This window comes from Pteropus medius, unplaced genomic scaffold (genome assembly GCF_902729225.1).
Source record: "Pteropus medius unplaced genomic scaffold, Ma_sr-lr_union100, whole genome shotgun sequence".
Taxonomy (NCBI): Eukaryota; Metazoa; Chordata; class Mammalia; order Chiroptera; family Pteropodidae; genus Pteropus; species Pteropus medius.
The window spans coordinates 2,500,836-2,524,870 of NW_024354502.1; the positions used below are offsets into that span (position 1 = coordinate 2,500,836).

General features: G+C 39.0%; 1 long non-coding RNA gene across 5 annotated transcripts in view; it reads left to right on the top strand.

Annotated features, from left to right (window-relative positions):
* Positions 1-24,035, top strand: part of LOC120595485 (uncharacterized) — an 87,667-nt gene that overhangs the window by 38,508 nt on the left and 25,124 nt on the right. For 4 of the 5 annotated variants that reach the window (XR_005650858.1, XR_005650857.1, XR_005650856.1 and 1 more), the window contains 3 exons: positions 10,058-10,149; positions 14,207-14,445; positions 16,754-16,837. This is a non-coding gene — a long non-coding RNA (uncharacterized LOC120595485). Of the gene's footprint in view, positions 1-7,790; positions 8,430-10,057; positions 10,150-14,206; positions 14,446-16,753; positions 16,838-24,035 lie in introns of those variants that run through there. The other variant, XR_005650859.1, reaches the window with a different exon arrangement.

Here is a 24,035-nt window from a genome sequence, read left to right on the forward strand (position 1 = left end):
CTGGGGACATTTTGGCTGCCAGTCCTAAATGCAACTTAGAGTTTATCGATTAAAATGGAGTGGATTGTCGAAACTTCTCCAGGATGGCTGCAAGATAGAAATAGAGCCAGAAAATTGAGCCACTTTTTAATCAACATGTTAGAACTTATCCAAGTTCTTAGTCAACTTACAGTGGTCCCTGTGAGAAACTACAAAGTTATTCCCACCAAGTTGCCACCTTGAGGACATGTTTGTTTCTGGATTTCTTTCTAGAGCATAAAATACATCGTTTTAAGTAGCTTTGGTGGCAGCAACTAGATCTTCATGCTCAAAAGGGGGATTTATTTTTGGTGTTTCTTTATACATTTGAAACCATCAAAAGTCACTCAGAGCTGAGCTTAAATAAAAAGCTGGGTGACTAAGATGGGTCCCCACTCTAGGCTGGCTTTGATTATATGGACCGAATTACTTGGCAGTGCTCTCAGAACCTGGCCAAAAAGGTAACTACTCAATTGGGTGGGGTGGGGAGATGTCACAGAAATTGCCTGGGTGAAGGCCAACAGGAGTAAACTCGTGGCCTCCCCAAGAGAAGTACTTTGGACAAAGGAAAATGCAATCATGAGTATGAGTTCAGGCATTCACACGTGTTGAAAAGCCTTCCTGTTCATTCATCCACTAATATCACAGCATGGTCAGCAAGCATTATTGACCAGCTACCTAGCCCCAAACACAGTGCTCAGAGCTGGAAACATGCCAACAGATAGGACCCAGTCTCTTCCTAGAGTGCTCACAGCCTCTTTGGTGAGATAGACCTTTTAATGAGGTATTACAGAAACAGGGAAAGCTCTTTGATAGGCACATGCATAAGCATCACAGAATCATATGAGACTACTACCAAGAGAGTTGAGACGTAATAACCTATTTTGGATCAACCTATTTCGGAACACTTTATGGCAGTCTGGCAAAACTTATGGACCTTTATCTGAATAATACTTTCAAATGCATAATATTTAAAAAACTAGGATTGCAAGGAAAGTAAGTATATTGAATTATGGTTATCAAAATATTTTGAAAATGTGGCCTTATATTGTATATACTTCTTGATTACTCTATTAAAATAAGATCAAATGGTGGACCTAATAATTACTATAGTTACCAAATAATGAAGAACATAGTATTTTGAGATACTTGCCACAACTATAATTTAGTATGAAAGTATCTAGGCTTACTTTGGTAGGATAATCACAAGTACTGCTAATACTAGTAGGATTTATGAACTACATTCATAATGAAAAAGAAATGATCAACTTCAATTAGAGGTTAATAAAAATAAAGGTAATTTCCCAATCTTCAGACCCCCTTAGTTCTATTCATGCATTCGTTGGGGGATGAAGGATTCTTGTTAAAGAGCCCTGTCTAATGGGTGATGCCCAAGCTGAATTAGTGTCTGGGCAGGAAATCTGGGTAGAGCTCTGGAGATTCCCGCAGGAACCAGAGGCTCTGTGAGCAAAGTCACACAGGTAGGAAACAATGTGACATCTTTGGGGAAATTCAAGAAGTTCTCATTACTAATAACTGGTATGTTATAATACTATGTCGGGTGCTGGTGACTTAGATTTTGTTTCATTCTATGTATTGTATATCTGTGGATGAGCCAATGGAAGATTACCTGTAGATAGTTCCTGTTCTCTAGGAAGTATTACCTTTGAGACAACTGTCATCTTTTTCCAGTCCAGTTTTCACAACATTGTTCAAAGGAATTGTATAAGCAGGAACCTGGATTCTGGTTCTAGTTCCTGACAGTGTTTGTCTCTATTGCAAGACAAAATATTCATTCATTTATACGTTTATTCCATCAATACTTCTTGAACACCTGTGTGCCAGGCACTGTGTTAGGCACTACATGTACCCAGATGAATAAGTCACAGATTCTACCTTCAAGGAGTTCCCCATCTAATGGAGGAGCTATGACTTGAACATAAATACCCACAAGCACATAAATACCCACTAGCAATGAGATAATGCATGAATATCACTTAGTCTGGTTCTTAGTGCCCAGAAAGCATTCCGTAAATGGTGGTGGTTTTGAAGTTCTATTGGGATCTTGGGGGAAAAGCAACACATCGACCTGCAGGGCATCAGGGACGTCTTCCTATTAACGATGACTTTCCCTTTCTGAGCCTTGCTTTCCACACCTTTGAAACAACAGAATTTAGACTAAACTCCCAATGGTCTCAGATGCCCTTTCCTGCTCTACCAGTCTACCCCTCTGCAGATTCATGGTATGGTTTAGGGTGGAAGAAATGTAGTTTTCAGTAAAGGATTAAGTCATCAGGCCTAGGTTACCCAAACCCTGCACATTCCCGAGGTCTTCCAGATTGACCTGCAGCCAGGTGCTGGGGGATAACCTCTGAGCCCCCGGAATATCCAGCCAGAGTGTCTTAGGCCACGGCACACAGTTTATGCTAATAAAGTGACTTCTGTCGTGTGCTTATTTTTGCATACCTGGGACTTCGGGCTATCCTGTACAAATTTCACTTCTAAGGTGGGGTTGGAGTCTGAGCTTCTGAGGTCCTTTTTACAGCTGTCTCATGTCTATGTGGCTGACCCTCCAAAAAAAAAACCCTAGGTGCCAAGCTTTGGGTGAGCTTCCCTGATTGACAATATTCCATACATGTTGTCACACATCATCGCTAGGGGACGTAAGGGCTGTTCATGTGAGTCCTCCGAGAGAGGACAACACCGTTCTCTCCTGGATTCCACCCTATGTGTTTGTTTCTTTGCTCATTTTACTCTGTACCTTTCTACTCTGATTTTAATATGTAAGTATAACAATTTCTTTTTTAGTTCTGCGAGTCTTTCCAGGAAATCATCTAACCTGAGTGTGATCTCGGGAACCTCCAACACAGGCGAATATTTTTTTTCTCACCAAGCCTTCCCTGCTTCCTTCAGTCTAAGTTCTCTGCTTCCAAGCTACTCTAGATCTTATAGCATAGTCTGTGGCACAACATATGAGAAGTTTTTGAACTGATTCATGACTGTATACTTTCTTTATGGACCAGACTTATTTCTGCAAGGCCTTGCTTCTACCTTACACTTCTCACAGACCCCACACAGCCAGGACTGGGCACGTAGTCCATTCTGAATGCGTCCTTGCTGAAATGAAGTGAATTGTCTGGCTGTCTATGAGAGAGTCAGTAGGGGAGGAATAAGGGGGGAATTCCTGCACCTAATCAAGTGAACATTTTAAGAAGGAGTAAACCAGAACCTTTGCTAGGGATAGAAGGCAAAGGAGTTGGAAAGTGAAAGGATCAAGGGGGATTAGGCAGGTATGAGAAGGAATCGTCTGCCTAGAACAGAAACAGGGAGAACAAATAGGAAGTCTGTAGCAAAGAGATGACACAAAGATATATATTGGAAATTGCAGGATGAAAAGAGGAGGTGAGAGTTTCAAAGTAAGATCACGATGAGCCAGGTCCTGAGAGACGCAGCCATGCCCTGTGTTGGGGGCGAGGATGGTCTTTGTTTCTAAGGATTAGTAGAGAGGAGACAGAGTTGCTGCAAAGAAGCATGCTAAACATGAACTGCCTTGGGGCCCTGGCTGGCTTCGGTGCCCTCCGGCATTCTAATGCTGTAAATGAGCTGAGGATTGATTAAGCAGAGGTGGCAAGAGGAAGGGATGTCTCTGGTAGGTACACATTCTGGTGAGGTTGAGTCTGGAAGGCACTGACCTGAAAAGCAGCTCCAAGCGCAGGCAGAGAGAGTCTTCCTGTGCCTGCAAACATTACGTTATTCTCACCGAGCTCCTGTGTAGTATCTGACCCTGCCAGCCTAACAACTACCCCAGAAGTTAAGGGACTGGGAGACTGGCATTTTTCTTCTTTACTAAGGGGACTCACCCCAACCTAACATTATGTCTTGTTTCTATTCAGTTCAGGCACCCTAAAGCAGGCTGTCAATGCCCTGAACAAATCCCCAGCTCTTCCGTAAAGGGTGACCACAGACAGTGTCCCTACTCCATCTCTGCCTGGCAGTATTCTCCAGCAGGGGGTATGCTTGGCCAGCTCAAGGCACAGGCTAGGAGTACAGTGCAGTTAACTCCCAGGAGTCGTGCTTGCAAATGAGGGGTTCAAGCTGATGGACGATACTCTAACCTCCTTGACCCTCAAGGGGCCAGGTTTGAGGTGGGTTCTACAGAGTTTACCAGGGCGTCTGTAGAGGGCTCACATCCTGGCTGCTCGGAGTGGCGACCTACACATTCCCATGCCCTTTACTGCTTTGCTTTCTTCTTTGTCTCATTCTGCGTCCCCTAACAGTGCTTTCTGGGATTAATTCCCAAATGAACTACTTTCCCTCTAATCCTTGTTTTAGGGGCCATTTTTAGGAGAAACACAAGTTAAGACGTCATGTCGGTCATGAATAAGAATAGAAACAAGACAACATTTTTTGAGTGCTTACTGTAGCTGAAGACTTCATAGATGTTATCCCCCATTTAATCCTCATGACTACCTCTCAAGGTATTGTTATCAACTTATTTTATAAATGAGGAAACTAACTTTGAGAGGGATGACATACCTTGGCCCAGAGCACTAGGTGGCAGAGCTGGAGGTCATATGCAGGTCTATCTAACCCCTAATCTTACCCTTTCTACTGCATCACACAGTGTTTCTGATCAGCCATTGTGAGACTGGTAGTTACTCGGGATGGTATTCAGGATGGATTAGAGGGGAGGGTATTTCAGCCAGAGAGCATTTCAGAGGCTTGTGCAACCAACCAGCCTAGAGGACCTGACAACCCGAATTGGCCTTGTCATGAAAGCAATCAGGGAGGAGATGAACACAGAATTGCAGAGGCAGGAGAGTCAGAATCTGCTAATACACAGATGTGGGAGGGCAGAGAGGGAAACTGACAAGATGTCCCCAAAAGAGAAAGTGGGGCCCTATTCCCAGATGGGGCATTGTCTCCCTCATGTGACCGTGAGGGATCTCTAGACACTACAGGGGAGAAGTTTCACAGATGAGTGTGGGAGCCCCGTTATTAGGTGGCTCTTCTGCTGACTCTCCCAACAGCACTGTTGGAGTCTCTGCCTAAAGTATGTCCTCAATAAAGCAAAAAAAAAAAAAAAAGAGAGACTTGTCATCTAGGACTCAATTAGATTACTTTCTTCAGGTGTAGAAACTCTCCAGGATTGGGGCCTCTGTCTGGACACTGACTCCAAGAGTCCCTTAGAGATCAGGGGCGTGCAATGTCTATTGTGAAATAAGCAATCTTTATCAAACTTGAATTCTCAGTCTTGACCACAGCCCAGTATGCTATATTCAATGATAAAACAAACTGAGGTTGACTCAGACTCATACTGTTGTAGCCGCCAGCCCCCGAAAGACACACGGACCACCAGAAATCAGTGCGTTATAGGAAACACACTCTTTATTCAGCCAGCTGGATCTGCCAGGGGTACACAGACCCCAAATTAAGCAGCCCCAAAATGTAGAGGTACAGGGTTTTTAAGCCCTAAATCCCATTCCTCATTCTGTCTTAAACACAAAGGTCTATTTTTCTCCTATTCACTACCTGTCAACCCACAGGTCGGGTGTGCAAGCAGGGGTACAGAAGCAGAAAGCTTATTGTTAGAATGTTATGTTCCCATGGGTGATAGCCTATGTTCCTATGGGCGATAGCCAAGAGGTAATTTTCCAGCCAGCACAATACTAATATGCAAATGGGACCCAAAAGAGCCAGCAGCCATGAGGTATTATCGTGGCTCTGCCATGAATGAACAGTGGAGCCTCAAGCAGGCCCTTAACCATTCATGGCTTCAGCTTCTTTACATTTAAAATGAGTTTGGGTTAAATCATCTGATTTCAAAGTCTCTACCAAATACCAGCCCCTATGAGTTCTCCAGGGACTGGACAAGCGAAGAAGTCTCTCAGATAGTGATTAACTGAAACAATAACTATAGATTTAGGAGCAAGAACTATGCCGTTCATTGTCCAACCAAGGGACTATTGTGTATCGTACCCTGGAGAAGAAACCCATCTCTGCCACAGTATCCCATGTTTCACTCAAATTAAAATTAAAGCTCTCTTGGTCAGACTGAGCCTGAGCATAAGGGAGCAGATGGTAGTCACGTCCCAACACCAGCCCAGGAAAGCTGACCCCCGGAGGCAGTCTTAGACATTGCACAGAGCATGGAGTAGTGAAAAATTGGGAGTGGAGAATAATTTGTGATGGATAAGCAGTTCCATCCTCATTGTGCTGAAATAGTTCATACACTAAAGTGGACCTGTGAAGATTTTCATTCATTTTGGAATTTTACCAGGAATTCAGTCTATAGCCCTCTGCAAAAATTCAGAACAATGTGTCAGTATTCCAAAAGCCTCAGTAGCAAGACTTGCTGGGGTATTGGCAGTATAATCCAGAGAACAGGAGGGAGCTGGGACTGTAGAGGAGTTCCACAGAGGAACTGATCAGCGGCTGGGCCATTCTCAGTGGAGGCAGGGGTCAACTGGTCAGTACTTACGTATAAATGACCTGAACATAGTTGCGAATCAAGGATTATATGCTTTGCAAAGACCTATCCAATGAGTAGGATAAAGATATTATTCCATGGGAACATTCCAGGTCAGGTGGATGGCTGTTATCTCTAGAGGATATGGCTGTTTCAGAACATGACTCGAGCCAGCAGTGGAGAAATAAGGACTCTCAGGAGAAAGCCTGATGAAACTTGGGTAGGCAAGATGTCAAGAATCCTGACATCTTGGGTCATGTATTGAAGGTGTGTGGAAAGGGCTCCAGTCCCAACAGTGTAATTGGAGTGACAGCTAAGACCCTAGGTTTAGCAAATGGTGCAAATGGTGCATGTCTTAGGTAGAGGATGACTTCTAAGTTAGATCACAGCAGAAGATAATGTTTACTGATCCTCCCAGTACCCTACCAGCCTCAAGGGTTCAGTTACATGGACCTGAGGAAGAATAGAAAGTGAAACTTCAGATAATCACCCACTCTGCACTCCACTTTAAGTAGTGAAATCTCAGCTAGGGTGACAGGGCATTAACTCTTAATCCTGTAGTGACCCTACTTCTATAAAGGGTGTATGTGATACCTCAGGGTAGGGTACAGATCTAAGAGATCCAGTCTACCAGTAAAATAAAATTGTAGTTCAGTACGTTCTCATCTGAGATTGACTATGAGATTAAATAGTTCATTCATTAATTCTTTCATTATTATATTATGATTATCTCTTTTCTACCATGAATGTTGCTAGGTACAGTAGTCCTCCTGGTTTTTCCCGATTTTCCTTCCCACGGTTTCAGTTATTTGCAGACAACTGTGGTCTGAAAATATTAAATGGAAAATTCTGGAATTAAGTAATTCCTAAGTTTTAAATTGTGCACTGTTCTGAGTAGTGTGATGAAATCTCACACCATCTTGCTCTGTCCCACCTGGGAAGTGAATCAACCCTTTCTCCAGTGTATCCACGCTATCTAAGCTCCTCACTCCTTGGTCGGCTCGGTTATTAAATTAGCTGTCATGGTATCACAGTTCTTGTGTTCAAGGAACCCTTATTTTACTTAATAATGGCCCCAAAGTGCAAGAGTACTGATGCTGGCAATTTAGATATGCCATAGAGAAGCCATAAAGTGCCTCCTTTGAGTCAAAGGTGAGTACAGTACAATAAGATATTTTGAGAGAAAGAGAGAGAGACCATATTCACCTAAATTTTATTATAGTATATTGTATAATTGTTCTATTTTATTATTAGTTATTTATAAATTAAACTTTATCACAGGTATATATGTGTAGAGAAAAAACATAGTATATATAGGGTTCAGTAGTATCCATGGTTTCAGGCATCCACTGGGGGGCGTGGAATGTATCCCCCATAAATAAAGAAGACTACTGTACTTAACCTTATCATAACCTCGCAGATGAAAAAGGCTCGTAAAAATAATAGCTACCATTTATCGAGTGCAACTTGTATGCTAGACTTCACATTAAGTGGTTCTTCCTATTTTTCAAGCCTCACAACAAAACTGTAAAACAGAAAACATTATTCCCAGTTTACATATATGGGAACAGATCTGGGTGTGTAAATAATTTGCTTGATGTCATAAAAATAATAATCAACACAGTGATATATAAACCCCACCCATTTGACCACATAGCCTCCCTTCCTTACTTTGCTACCTTATATAAATAATCATTCTGAAAATGCATGAAAAAAAATCATCAAAGATTTATACCTACGACACTTCTCAAAAAATAAATGAAGTCTATGCATCAAATATTTGGGGATAATTGACCATTTTAATACATAAACAGCCCACTGTTGACGAAGTGAGAGCTCTTGATGAAGAGTGTGCAAGCAGAACTTCTCAATCCAAAGTCTAAACTGGGACTTTTCATTGGAGAAAACTGATATGACTTCATTGAAATGGACAATAAGGAAGGTAAAAAGAATTTAGTGTGAGATTTAAATGGACAAGAAACAGTGCATTCTGAATGTGTACTTCACTTCAAAGAACAAATTGTCAATCAGAGTTCAATTCCAAAAACATATGGAAGAAAGCTGAAACGCCATCTCAACAAATCTACAGAAACTGACATGTCCTTTTGAGAACAATCATCACAGCACAAATACCAGAGGATATGGGAGCATAGAAATGTAAATCTGAATGTCACAGGGACACTCATATTTTGCAAAAGTCATCTCTTAAAAACTGTCTCCCAGATGACAGAGTGATACTTGGAAAAGTGAAGGTCAAACTTCATCTCTCCATCCTGGATATTTTCAAGACCCTGGAGATTAAAAGTAGAGGTAGGCCCTGAGAGCTTTAAGAAGACTAGAGTTCTCTCCTGAGTTACCTGTCTTTAAAGCTACACAGCTCAGGGCATTCAAGGTCAAAGGAGATGCCCAGGAATTTGCCTAAAAAGAAGCTCTTGACTAATAAAAATGTCTTCCTAGACCAGCATGTTCTGAAGACAAGTGTTGGGGAAACACTGATAACAGAAATCAGGACAAGACTAGAAAACAAGTGATTTGGGTTCTGACCATGGACCCTACACTTTCATATCTATGAGATGTTAGGCAAGTTAGTCATTTTCTTTGTGCTTGGGTCCCCTACCCTTGAAATGACCTGCCAAACTCACAAAACCTCCATGAGGACCAATGAAATAAAAGAAATAAGTGTATATTCTAAAATAATACAGTTCTTATGTAAAATGGAGTTAGTATACCTCTTCTCCCTTAAAAGTGAACTCTTCCAATTTTCCTATTTAAAAAGTTTTAAACTCATTTTAGTTAGAATTATAGAAGGTCACCATCAAAAGAACCAAATATGCATATAGTTGCTCAAGATTAAAAGCAGATTCTTCTGGGGAGGAGCCCGGGAGTGAGGGGCTGGGGACTACTGCATTTTATTATTATTCTTCAGTACCCTCGACTCTTTTTATAATGCACATTCAATTCCAATTAAACTATTTACAATACGTAAGTATCAATTCACACCACCCCAATTGCCCTTTTTCCCAATACACTTACATCACTAATTTTTTGTTTACCAACTGACTAGCTTTTACATTTAAATACTACATTTGCTCTTTTATTTTGTATTCATCAAATATTGACATTAGTTCTTAAGCAACTTTTAATATGAACCCATTAACAACCTTGCCCTTCCGTTCACTTCTCAGCCAACATCCACACTTCCACTCATAAATTCTGCAGTTTATGTTTATGTTGCCAGTATTGATGGCATTTACATTTTGTATCAACACTGTGCTAAGCATTAACTTAGAAATAGCATCCCTGAGACTCAAGTCGTTTAGCATGTCTGGATTTCCCTGGCATCAGTTAATCTCAGTAAGCATACAATTAAAAGACAAAACAAAATGGGGTGGGATTTGTGCTTGTCCTACATGGAATGTAACATTTCTTGACCAACGAGGTTGTATTAAAGATGCAATATATAGGGGAAAATTAAATGCCAAAAAAATTATTTTCCCTAAGAATTTTAGGAGGGGAATGTGTGGAGTAGTGTCCAGGAACAATAAAACTCTTCGATTTTTTCCAATCCAGGTTGCCTGCCATAACTCTAGCCAATGATGCGAAGTGTATTAAGTAAATCAGATCTGCTCACCTACACTCTCCTGTTTGCACAGTAAGGACAGGTAAGTCACACACATCGTTTAAACATCTTGGAAGTTGGCTCTTTCCAATCACTGTCTACTTAATCTTTACTACTGTTTGCTACTGAATTGGCACATCTAAAAACAGTCACCCTGGACTCAGTGTCAAAACCTGCTGGGGTTCTCTTGTCAGCTCTAGCTAAGGTTTTTCTAGGAAGAGCACCAATATAGAGCTATTTCCTCAGCATTTACAAATTTGTTAAGGATTAAGGTTTTCATCAGATATAATCTTAGCAAATCTATACAAGTAATTTTCAGCTGCTTCAGGATCAACAGAAGCTTTTTCACCCAGATTTTCAAATATTTTACACTATGACACTTGCTAAGTCTTTATATCTAACATTCTGATATTCATACTCACCTTCAGTGTTTATTTCTTTATGGAATAACCTGGCTGGTTTTTATGATTAGCAAGCAAGTCAGTAGCAAAAATTCACTTTATTGTATTCAAATCTTAGGAAAAGAGAGAACATTTCTTAGTGAACTGCTTTTGTGTGTGTTATTTCAAAATATTTTGAATTATGTATATTTTTTTCCATTTAAATGATTAAGTTGACTGAGTGGACAACCCTGCTTTGCCTTTTTTGTTATTTCTAGCTATATATTTTTTAATGGTGACTCTTATTTCTAGCTATATCTTTCGGGTATGTTTCTTTTGAAGAGCTCCTAAACATATCTAAGAATCCTTATGAAAGGATGAAAAACAACCAAGCCAAACAAAAAATCATGAACACACAAAGAAAAGAGAACATGAGATAATAGCATCAACATTTCGAAGCTAGAAATGAGAAGGATAAATGATTACATTTATAGCAGCCCGGAAAAAGCTGAGTCCTTGACCAATAAATAGTGGAGTAAAACCAAGGGGCAACCCTCTTCCTTCCTTAGAACCTTTAGAGGGTTTAAGAATTGGTCGCAGCGAGTACCTTGGAAAGTGATTTTAAGAAAGAAAGATTAGCGGAATGTTTATTTATAAAGGAGCTAAATACTCAGATTCCCATGTTCACTCCATACAGTTGGATAAATGCTGCATTTGCATCCAGCAGAACACAGAAGTCCTTTTCTTTGGAAAGAATAAATCAGAGGGTATTTTACATACCAAGCCAAGATATGAAGCTGGGATTTCATAGTAAAACAAAGATGACTTTCTAGGGAGAAATATCTATGACTAGGAGACTACAGAATAGTTGAGAATAATTTTGCAGCAAACACACAAGAACATATACAGCCACATGAGTACTTGCTGTATTCACCTTGTGGAAGCCGTATACTTCTTCCAACAAGTTTTACACATTTTGGGAAATATGGGAGAAATTAACTGTAAACTATGTTTTTTTCATCTTTATCCACCTTAATATTAATATCAGACTTTATTATAAGAAACGACAATGATTCTTTGGCAAATACGGTTATTAATTGCACTGGATAGTGACATTTTGGTTTATAAATGTCTAATTATTATGTAAAGTAGCCAATTTTCTTGTTTGACTTATAAACAACTCAAAAGGCAATTTCAGATGAAATCGCCTGAAAATGTTCTGAGTTCTTGTTATGAATGTGTATGATGATACATTCAGACTCTAGATGATAGACCAAGCCCAGTGATTTGACAATTCTCACTAAGATGACAATAAAGGAACATAACAAGATAATCCATGATAGCCAAGAAAATAGGAATGGACTCATCACAGGACGAGGACATGGGAATAGGTCCCTCAAACAGCAAGAGGTTTCAAAAAGGTTCTGGAAGCTCTAAAGAAGAAGGTGTAATGGTGGATGAAAGGGAACTGAGGGAACTGTAGCCTGGCATGTGTTTGGAGAGAGCTGCCCTAAAATCAAGGAACACTAGATTGACAGAACATTGCAGAAGCTCTAGACTTGGCAGCAAAAGGTACGACCAAAAGAAGTCCTGTGAATTGGAGCTAAAGGGAGGGGCACTACATAAATATCCATTTGTGAAACAATCAGCCACAGTCCTAATGCTCTGAACCTAGAAAAAAGAAGCCATACTTTTTATTCTCAGTCAAAACAATAAGGTAGAATAGAGAGCATTTTGAGACTGGATAAAAACATGGACTTCTGAGAGTTCTACAGATGGAACCACTTCTGGAGGCTAATGGCTACATGGTACATCTGGAGAAGCAAGGTCATGGATACCAGCATCTTCGGCCTGGTGACCATGGAAGGAGAGAGCTGTGAACTTCAAGGGACAGTGTGGCCCTGAAAAAATAGGCACCGGCATGGTGAACTGTGTGGTCCAAACACTGGGGAGGTCTCTCCAGAAGTTTTCTCCCTTCTTAGACCCCCAAGACCTCTGTATAACCCTGGAGTTAAGGAAACAGTGCCCCAATAATGGCTGTGATTGAATTTACAGCCAGCCAATGCAGACAGAGGATTGAATTTAGATATAACACGAGTTCAAGGAAATAAGTATTGACTGTGTATCTTAAGGCTAAACAACAAAAAAAGAACTGTACAGAAATATTATACTCTAGTTCGTAGGTTTGTTTTTTATAGGAATATGAATTGACTTAAGTATGATTTTAAAAAAATGACTATTGACTATGTATTCTAAGACTAAACACAAAAAGAACTATACACAAATATTATGCTCTAGTTAGTAGGTTCATTTTTCACAGGAGTAAGGTTGGCAATTTTGAAACGACTTATGTGTATTCTGGGATATAGCAAATAAGTTAATATATCATAGATAAAGAGAGCCAGGTTGCTTACTGCTGGCGAAAGGAGTTATAAATTAGGAAAGAGGAAAACTCTCATGAATCCTGTGATGTTAGACTGGAATTGGATGTATCAGTATAAACTCGTGTTTTTAGATACATATATACAGATAGATATAGAAATAGATATAACTCTGACCACTGAGAAGATGAGAAGCAATGATATCTTAGTACCAGTGAGCAGCTCCTGATTTCCAATTGTCATTCCCCGAGGCTTAAAGAAGTGGTTGATTCAAGAAGTGGGAGCGGGGAAAGTATAAGACTCCAGTTACTGGGATAGAGTTAAGTGACTTGTCAGGTTTTTAAGTTTATCATTATGTGCCTGGTCATTAGCACAGTACCTGTCTCCGGTAAAGACTCAAGAAATATTTGTGGTTGAAATCAAAGTATTTAAAGCCATACTCAACACAAGATTTGTTTAATCCCTTCATGACTGTTGATGTGATTAAATTTTTATTCTTGTGCAGGATCATGAGCAATATACAAAGACTAATTTAGCCTCTTCATGGGACCCATGTCTCTAGCTTACAAATATACCTTGGTCACCTCCATTTTATTCTCCTCAAGAAAACAAGAGTCCCAACACTGAGGAGCATTGCACCATGAATCAGCAAGTTGGTCTTCATTAACATCGAACTCAGGCATTTTCCTATTTTATTATTTGTTGAACAACGTGTGTTTCCCCCGAGGCTATCAGAATAAGCTGCAGGAAAGCTGCCGATGTGTTTCTGAAGTGATTTTGGCAATCAATTTCCATCAGCCTCGTGTGGTTCTGCACCTATTAACACATCTCTTGAGATTCAATTTCATTCTGAACTCCATCAGTTCAAAACCACATGAATCAAATTCAACACCAAGAAATTTAATCAAAATATCCCAATTAATTTTAACTAACTTCATTCAGCTTGGCAATTCCAAGCACTGATTTTTATGCCATTCTTGCCAGAGCATACATGAACTGACTTTGCATCCATCAGATCCTTCGCTTTTTACTTCTTTTACAAAGGATCTCTAAACACGTGTACCACCACACCTCCATAACTTCCACAAAATCTTTTCGATTCCTGATAATTTGAGGAGGTCAGTGTGTTGCTATGACTACCATGGTGACCTCCCCCTTGGTAGCCATGGTTCCTCTGCTATCAAATATAAAAACAGAGAAGCCAAACCGGTTTCAGGGAACTTTACAGACCACATGAAAGTAGATGAGAGTAGAAATTGTAGCTCCTCAAGTCTGACTCAGTGAGTTTACAGAGCCTTTTTCCCACATTAATATTTTCTTCCATCTCTTCCCATTTTAGCCTAACCCTCTGCCATTGTAACAATCCGCATTCCGCGATGAAAGCTCGAGCCAATATTGGACATTTTTCAGGATCATTGGCTCACGCGTGAAGGAATTCTCTCACCTTTTGAATCCCTCTTCCCCAAAGAAGAGGCCATACACTCACATTTCCTGCCTTCCCAGTAATAAAACTCGAACTAACCTAGGCTCCATTGGTCAGGTGCACCTGGATGACAATGTGGTTTGAAGAAGAGCGAGGTAAGAATGCATCACAGCAAATCCACCACAAGTGACAGGCAGCATTCCGAGGAGGCAGTCGGGGACATCTGGTGTCTTTGCTTCATGTCCATCCTTGAATGTTGTGGAGTCTGTGACTTTGGCAGCAGCACTAGGGGCTCAATGAGAACAGCCAGGGAAGGCTATTTGGATATATTTTCTGCCAATATGGTCTCCAGTCATTATTTTCTAACCTTCCCAGAGATTTTATAAGATACATAATATCCTACAAGAATTTCTTAATTTTCTTAAACTGCCTAGAGTGAGTAAATTCTGTTGTTTGTACTCTAAATCCTGACTGATACAGACCTGGTATCACCAACTCTAATAATAAATTTTCATTGAGGGACAATCTATGTGCCCGGCACTGTTCTAGAATCTAGGTAAGTATTATCGTATGACACTGTATAAAACAGACAGAGTTGCTGCCTAATTAAGCTTATCTTCTCATACAGAGCTAAGCAAAAGAGTATCTCTCTTTTTAGAGTTTGAGATTTGATGAGAATGAGCACTCCAGCATGTAAATCTTATACAGGTGGCATTTGCTATAGTAAGCTATGAACAGACACATTGATTTAAGAAAAGTATATCAGAGTATTTCAGGACTGGGTCATTTATTGAATCTGGTTGCTAGATTTCCTCTAGTCTGCTGTAAAGAGATGTGGTGACAATACTCTGCCTGTCCATGATGAGGTACTGCCACGTAGCAGGAAGCCACAGTGACTTTTATCCTTAATTATGTCACCCTGAAACTCTTGCAAGACAACCGTATACATTGTTGGCAAGTTTTGACACCAAAACTTAACATTAATGTTGTGGGTGGAATTCCTCCTTATTGCCAATCAGGAGCCTCTTGCTAAATTGTTCTGAAGCTGTATAGCAATCACTGGGTATTGAGAAGTCTATGTAACAGTAACCTGAATGTGGACCTGTGGATCCTTTATCTCCCATCTACTACTGGTGCATCTGGAGTCTTATCTTCTTCTCATGGGATTCTGCCATTTAATATTGTATTATTCTACCCATGAACACTGTAAACGTTTCATATGCATTGAAAACTTTTGATAATTTTATTCCTAGATTACATAAGTTCTATTCTACATAGTGGCTTATTAGCAGAGTGATTTTATGTATTCATTTAACTTCTTTGAGCCTTAATTTCCTCATCTATGAAATATGGACGATAATAATATGATCTATCTCATAGATAATAATATTTACTCTTGTAACGCCTAGAAGCAAACCAGGAACAAGCAATTAGATAGTTTAAGACCATCTCAGGTGGGTAAAATTTCACCAGAACACAAAAGGGCATCATCCAGATAATCTTGAGCTTTGCCCCATATTGATGTTATTACGATATGTCACAATATGTTCCTAGAATCAGTCTCCCCTTGAACTGTGGTCATGGAGTTCCCAGGTTAACGTAATGAAAATAAGCACCAGTCATCCTTGTGGTGATGAGATTTTTATTTTTTATTTCTCTTGTGAAGTTAACAGTCAAATCAGTAACAGGCAGTAACATGCCTCAAGTCAATACAAACGTGTTCATTTCGATCAAATTTGTATAATTTTCTAAGTGTGCCTTAAGAATTTCTTCATAGTACCTAGCAAGGGATCTAGCATATATTAGAGTATCAATTAGTGTAGAATGAATGGAAAGAATACAGTCTTTAACCTAATGGAGCATACATCTAGTGTTGAAGAAAAAGTAATAAATATTAGGTAGATAGATTAGATAGATAGATAGATAGATATTAGGTAGGTAGGTAGGTAGATGGATAGATAGATAGACAGACAGACAGAACCAGAAAAACCCCCTTCTCTTGAACAAATGCTATAGACCCTCCCCAACATAAACCACACATAAACCATGTTCCTTGGTTCAGACACCCCACTGTAAATAATTCATCTTAAAGGAATATTTTAACAACAAAAAAGACAAAAAGTAAACGTGTGAAGCTATTTATTGCAGCATTAATTGTGAGGAAAAAATTTTTAAATCTAGTCATAGAAAGATGATTTAAGAAATCATGGTACTATAACTCAGTGGATTTTTGTGCAAACACTAAAAATGCAAAGTACGGAGAAGCAATTTATCTTAGAAAATATTTGCGATAGACTATAAAGCAAATAAAGATGACTATAAAAGATTGGTCAGCTTGTATCCACTTAAAATAGATCTATATGCGAGCAAGGCTTGGAAAGGAACATGGGGAGAAATAATTAATGTGTTAAAGGATTTGAGGGTGCTTTTTTTAAAAAAAAAATTTTCCCATGAATTTTACAGGCTACTGGTTTTGATTTTGGCCTCCAAAAGATTTCATGTTTCCTTGAGAATAGTTCCAGACCAAGGAAATCAAATTTCTCTCTGGTAAGTAAAACATAAATTTTCCCAATAAATTTAACCACAACCCCAAATGAATCAGAGGAAATTGCTCTTCTTTGGCATCGTAAGTCTTTCTGTGGAGCCCAAGGTCAAGGATGAGAAGGTACAAATATAAATCTGGAAGCAAATCCAGAAGCCTATATGTCATTTTAATGTCTTGGAGCAAAGAATACATTCTAACACTTTTCTCTTCTCTTCTATAATTCCTGCTTCTTGATGGAGCAAAACATTCAGCTCATGAGATAACCCCTTCTTATTCTTCGTTAGCGCATGAGTGGCTCTAATGTGGTATAACTAGAATTTCAAAGAGAAATCAGTGAGGTCTGTTGAATGCCTTGGCCCATGAAAATCTAAATGTAAGATCTCCTAGGAACAGCAAATATCTCCAACTATAAACTGATAGAAAACAGAGAAAAGGCCACAACCCTGAAGTAAGAACGTATGATACAAGCTGTTTCCAGACAGAATTGGGATGTTCTGAAAATAAAATCAAGAAGAGACTTGGTAAAAGTTAGTCTTGCTACACTTGTTTTTCCAAGTTCAAATGACTTTATGAATTACATGCCCTTCCCCGTCTAACCTTGTGACACAAGCAAAACAAGTATTTACTGAGTGTATGGTACTTTTAGAAATCTAGAAGTAGAAAGCATTTTCTTCTAAATCATTTTATTATCTCACGGGCATGAGAGATTCACATCAGCATTAATTAGAAAACAAACCTAGACATGTGTAATGAAGTGCCATACATAATGGTGAAGTTACATGGTATGGGGACAGAACTTCCTCTGGAATCACAGACTTAGCTTTTAATTCTATTTCTACCACATACTAATTAAGTAACCTTAGATAAGTCATTTTAATTTCTTCGAGCTTCTGTTTCTTCTTCTGTAAAATGAGAACAACAACAATAATCAGGCCTCGTATATGTGAGAAAAAGTTGCCTATGACAGTGAAGTTCAGGTTTTAGAAATATGTCTAGAAAGGACACCTGCAGTTTTGAATTTCAGGCAGAGACAGGAGAACACAATTGCAAAAAATACTTGGCATTTCCAGAGGGTCACAATAACTGCCTTTTAAGAATAGGGGTACAGGAACTGATGAAGGGAGCATCCCTAAATCCTTAGGTCACCACAAAGAAACAGGTGATGGAAGCAGGCTCTGAGCTGGGAGCCACCCTGTAGGTGGTTACCTGTTCTCCTGGGACAAGTATAGGCTAAAAAAAATTCACTTGTATACTCAACCCAGTATCATACAACCATGGAAATCCCTGCTTTCTGGGATAAATGCAATGGCCACGCCCCCACATGAACCACGTGTAAAGAGATAGTCTACAAAAACATTACCTCATTTAAAAATTGAGTATTATCAAAAAAGAGTCGCCCTCCCCCAAATACAATATTTGCAACGTAAGAAAAAAGGAATAAAAATAACTTAGGGGGAAAAGAACACTCACCAAGAAAATATGGCCATGAAAATTATAATGGCAGATGAAAACTATAATTGAACGTAGCACCATAAAAATGAATCAAACAAGTAAGTATCCCTTTAAAACAGTGGGTATGAAGTAATGCAAGACAAGTGAGTTCTAGAGCTCTGTGGTGCAACATTGAGCCTACGGTTCACACTACTGTATTGTACCCTTAAAAATCTGTTCAGAGGGTAGTTGTAATCGTGACTGTGTAGAAACAACATGATTAGCAAAAACTGGGAAGGAGCAAAGATGTTGGGATTTCATGTAAGAATGCTGAGTTCCTCCTATTACATAGCTGAGTATTTTAGTAATAATAATAAAAATATGTTTTAAAACCAGATGACAGATTATGAAAAAAAACGTTTAAAATACTTTGAAAGACACTTAATGAGAACTCTGTAAGATCTACATGAAGAAACTTGAAAACAGTCCTACAGGACATACACATCTGAAAAATGGAAACCAAGGAAAAATATAGTGTATTCTCAGATATAAAGATACAGTGTGAAAATTATGTTCATCCATTCCAACGTAGTATATAAATTTAATGCACTTCAGCTGAGAATTTATGAATTTGATGTTACCATAAATTTCAAATAGGCATTCTGGTTCTAAATCTATATGCAAAAACATATTTTCAGTATATTCTGAAAATAAAGAGTAATGAAGTAGATATTACTCTAATCAGACAGTGTGGTATTTTATAAAAGTTCCAAGAATTATATATAATATTATATTGTCACACAAATTGTAAAAATATTAGAACAAAATAGAGAACAGAATTAATACATATTAAACCCTGATACATAAGTGATACGGGTGGCTTTATATTCAAATTGAGAAAATATGGATTATTCAATTAGTGAGATAAGTATAACTGGGTAGCCCTATTGGGGAAAAACACAAAATTATGTTTGATTTCCACTTCATTCTTCACAAGAAAGTAGATTTCAAAAAGAGATATTATTAAAATACATTATAAAATCATAAAAGTTCTAGAGGAAAGTAATTTTTGAAATTTTAGAAGTAGCTTTTAAAAATAATTTATGCACAATAAACATCTTTCTAAGTATGACAAATTCCAGAGGCCATAAAGGGAAACAATCGACAATTTTCATTAATATTTTTTAAATTCTTCATGAAGAAGAAAAGGAAGCTTGAATAAAAGAAATTGTGACTGGCATTTAACCGTGTAAAAAGATGCGTATTCCCATTATGATGAGATGTGCAAACATCTCTATGTAAGGAGATACCACTCCCTAAATATCAGATTGGCAAAACATTCAAAAAATAATAACATAATGCTTTGACTAGTGCATTTGTAGTAAGAGTACAAGTTCACATATGCTTTATGAACAGTAACTTGGAGATATCTATGAAATATAAAAATGTACATCCAGCAATTCCACTCGTAGTAGCAAAAAGTTAGGCAGCAACCTAAATTTCTATCAGTAGGGAATTTGTTAAGTAAGTTATAGTGCAGCTAATAGCAATGAAATAATATGCAGCCAACAAATGAATGAGAAATTATTCTATCTACAAATATGGAATAAATCTCCAAGATATATGGTTAAGCAATAAAAACGAGGTACAATGTGTATGCAGTAACGTAGTATGATACCATCTGTGTGTGTGTGTGTGTGCACGCGCACATGTGTATTTGAATTTACATTCGAAAACTCACATATTATCCCAGGATAAATACACAAGAAACTAATATCAGTGTGTATCTCTGGAGAGGGGAGATTGGAGTCTGGGGGAGAGAAATAGGAAAAAAGAGCTACATTTTGTGCCTCCGCTTCTTGATTCTGCTAAATTTTGTATTATCTGGTCCAAAAAAATGATTCCTTAAACTATTGCTTCAAGAAATTGGGACTAGACCAGAGAGGGAGGGATAGGAAGTTTCATTTTTTTATTATAAGCTCACTTCTGTATTATTTGATTTAATGTGTGTTATTTTTATCTTGGTTAAAAAATTAAGCATAAAAATAATTTTAAACACTCCGTTCTATTTAAAATACTTGATCCCACTATTCGGCTGTTTGTGCCAATTTCAGAGTAGAAAATATGTCGCTGTAGCTATAATAGAGACAAAATGTTCAGCGTATTATGGGAACACAGAAGAGATTAATTAATTCAGCAGTCAGATGGATCGCTATCAGGAAACTCGGAGATGGAAAGTGAGGTGAAACTGGCTGTTAGGTTCAATTCCCCAGACACGCACTGGTGCAAAAGCCTTTTCAGCATGGGGTACAGCCTGAACAAAAGCATGGAGGTGCACAGAACACGCCATGTTTGGAAAGAGATCTGGTGGGGTGTGAGGGTAGGATGGCGCTGGAGGGATGGATAGACATCAGCTGGAAATGGGGAGTTGGAAGGGATACTCCAAAGGGCCTTGAATTCCGTAATAAGAAATGCTGACCTTATTCAATACATCAGTGGATCCTAAACCTAAGTGGTTATTGGAATTAACTGGGGGAACTCTGTAAAAATACAAATCCCAGACCCCTTCCCCACGTTAATTTTATTCTCGCACTCTGATGGATAGACCTGGGAATCTGTAATTGAAAACTAAAATCCCACCGCTTCAGCCATAGACAGAGGGGAATCATCAGAATTCCATTTATGGGGTTTATGAGCACCACTCGTGTGCAAGGGGAGAGAGACGGAACCAAACGTCCCTTGAGAAGGTTGTTAAGAATTAATCATATGTTTAGTCTCCCTTCCTGTACCTGTCAGGCTGAAAATGAAGATCTCTGTCCAGGTACTTAAAATTCTGAACTCATTCTTGCCCGGGCTGTGCTGAAGACCGGGCAAGAACAGGACTGGGAAGAAAATGAGAGAAGAGGAATGGGGGCTCTTTAACCTGCTACCATTTTTGGCCCCGCCCCTCCCTCCAAACATTCTCATTATGTCCATGCTGTGAATATATAGTCAGAAAGAACATGAATGACACAGGACAAACAAGCACATTTATTAAGGTTTTCCTTAGAAGCAAGGACTCTTTGCATGTTAAAAAAAAAAAAACAGCAATAACCACACCCATAACCAGTCCAAGTCCTGGGCAGCAGATTTCGTGCAAACTTTTGGACAACTGATTCAGTTGCTGCCAACAGGCCCCAGGCCGATGTTAATTATACAAACTATGCTCACCGGAAACTGGCATTCATGAATTCCTCCAGAATCCTCCTTCCACTAAGAGTTTTGCTTCATTGATTCAACACCTATCAGCTGAGCACAGAGATATGAAGATGCATTAGACATGGGTCCTGGCCGCAAGGATCTTACCGTTCACTAGTCATCAATAGATCTACTGCAGTTCCTTCATCCTGCTCAGTGTCACATCAGATCCTAGCAGTGAAGGGCCACCATGAAATGGTAACAGCTCAAAGCGCAGGTCTTCAGTAGCCAATCCTGGCCGATTTCAGTCTAGAGTTAAACAGGGAATATTAAATTTAAAAAGAACCCTTGATATTTCTTCCAACCACCTCAATTCATAGACGAAAAAACGAAGGTGCAAAACAATGCATTGTTTGTTCAAAGGCACACAGCAAAACTCAAGCCGACTTCCACTCTGAATCGTGTAGGCTGGGTAATTACAGTTTCAAGTCCCAATGCCACAACTAGTCTGCCTGAGGAGAATGTGAGTGGCCATTAACTTCACTTCATCTTTTAGGGAGGTGAGATAACTCAAGAACTTTTAAGTTACTAGGACAGGATATATTGACCCACAGGAAGGAGATCGTGACTTGAGTTTATTCACATGCCTAATTTCTGCAACCGTTATCGATAAGTTATTACAGACAAAGTCCCAGCTTTCTGACTTGAATATTCCCAATTATCTCACCCAAGACACATGATAAGTGAGTGTAGTTAAATTGTGCTTGTGCTAGCTTCAAATCTAGAGTCTAGTTGGGACCTCAAGGCATAAAACAGAGATAATAAACAACATTCATGCTGACTCTGTCCTGTCCACTCTACTTGGCAGACCTCACTAACCAACCATAGCACTCTTTCTACTCTATTGAATTCTTCCTCAACACAACTGTAGACAACTGTCAATCTAAGATGCAAGGACATGTGACTCAGAGGTACATGGAATTTGCTCATTTTCCTTCCTACATATTCCCAGCCTAAATCAAAGGCTAAAATTCAATTGTTTGAAGGATAGAGTAGAGGAGGAAAAGCAAAAAGAGTGTTCTATTGGGTAACACGTGTGCATGTGCTCACGTGCACACACACACACACACTGGTTATAAGACTCCCCATGATCAATTCAAAATGATTCAATAAATGTTTACTGGGCACCAGCACTGTGCTGGATAAGGGGTATGCCGGCATGAATAGACATAGTCTCCATCTTCAGAAATTTCCACACCAAGTTGGGAGAGAGTTCTATTAACAGGTAATTTTAAAACAATATAATAATGGTTATAAATCGGTTAGCTCCATGCCTTCAGGTAGGAATCATGACTGTATTTTTCACTGTTTTACACCCAGCACCCAACACCACACCTGGCTTAGACTGGGAACTCAGTAATATTTGATGAATGATCAAGGCAGAGATCAGGGTACTTAATTTTTCTGGAATAAATGGACAAAAGCCTTAAAGAAAAAGTCAAACTTTTCTGAATCTTGAGAAATCAGTAAGAGTTTTCCAGGTGAAAAGGCATGCATAAAGAGAAAAACTCTTGCTCCAAAATTATGTTGGAAAACAAACCATTTGTCCCTTTTTGTTCAAGATAACAATTGCTCATCTCCCAAATGATTTAAAAGAATGCTTAATGAATATAAAATAAAGTGAAAGGTATAACTATGTTTTCATCAAAGCTATTGTAATCCATCTTTATTTGCGATACATGCCCTGGAAACCCCCAATTCCACAGTGCTCACAGATTTCACCTGGATGCATGCTCTCCAAGTGATCTTTCATCTGGTTTCTTATGTGGAGCACTAATTAAAATCAATTAGGGTGACATGTCATTCGCTGGCTTGGTTCTACCAGTGCATAAGAAAGAGACAGAAGAAAAGACTTGAAGGTTAATAATGTGCTACTTGTTTTTACTCCTTAAATTGCAGATGTCTCTTTCTAATGGATGAACAACTGAAATATCAAAGCACTTACTTCAAGCATAACTAAATGCCTTCCATCAAGCAGCTATATTAGAGATTCGATTAACATTATCTCTTCTTCAAATGTGCGTGAAAGAATTCACTCCCAATGCTTTTCATGGAGAATATCTTCAATCTTCCTTATCTTTCAACTTTAATAAGCCGTCGATAGCCCATGGCCCCTCTTTTGTACTCGATGGTATCGTCTTTTGTGTGGTGCATTAATTGCTTTATGTGTGCTCAATCATGTGTCTCCAGCAAGCTTGTAGGTCCAAGGAAAAGAGATCGAGACTTCTATTTCCTTTACGTCACACATAAAAGGAAGGAGAGAGGGCAAAAATAACAAAGGAGAGGAGAAGGGAAGGAAAGAAAAGAAGGAGAAAGAGGAAAACGGAAAGTAGAAGAACGAGACATATACACGTTGAGCATCCGTTATCTTCCATGCATGGGTTTATGTACTTTTGTAGAACATATGCCATCAAATCCTTTTAAGAGTGCTGTGAAATAAGACCTCTTTGCTCTTTGGAGGAACCCAATCAATAAAAAGTAGGAAAACACGAGTGACCCACAGAACACAAAGTAAATATCCCACTGCTCTCC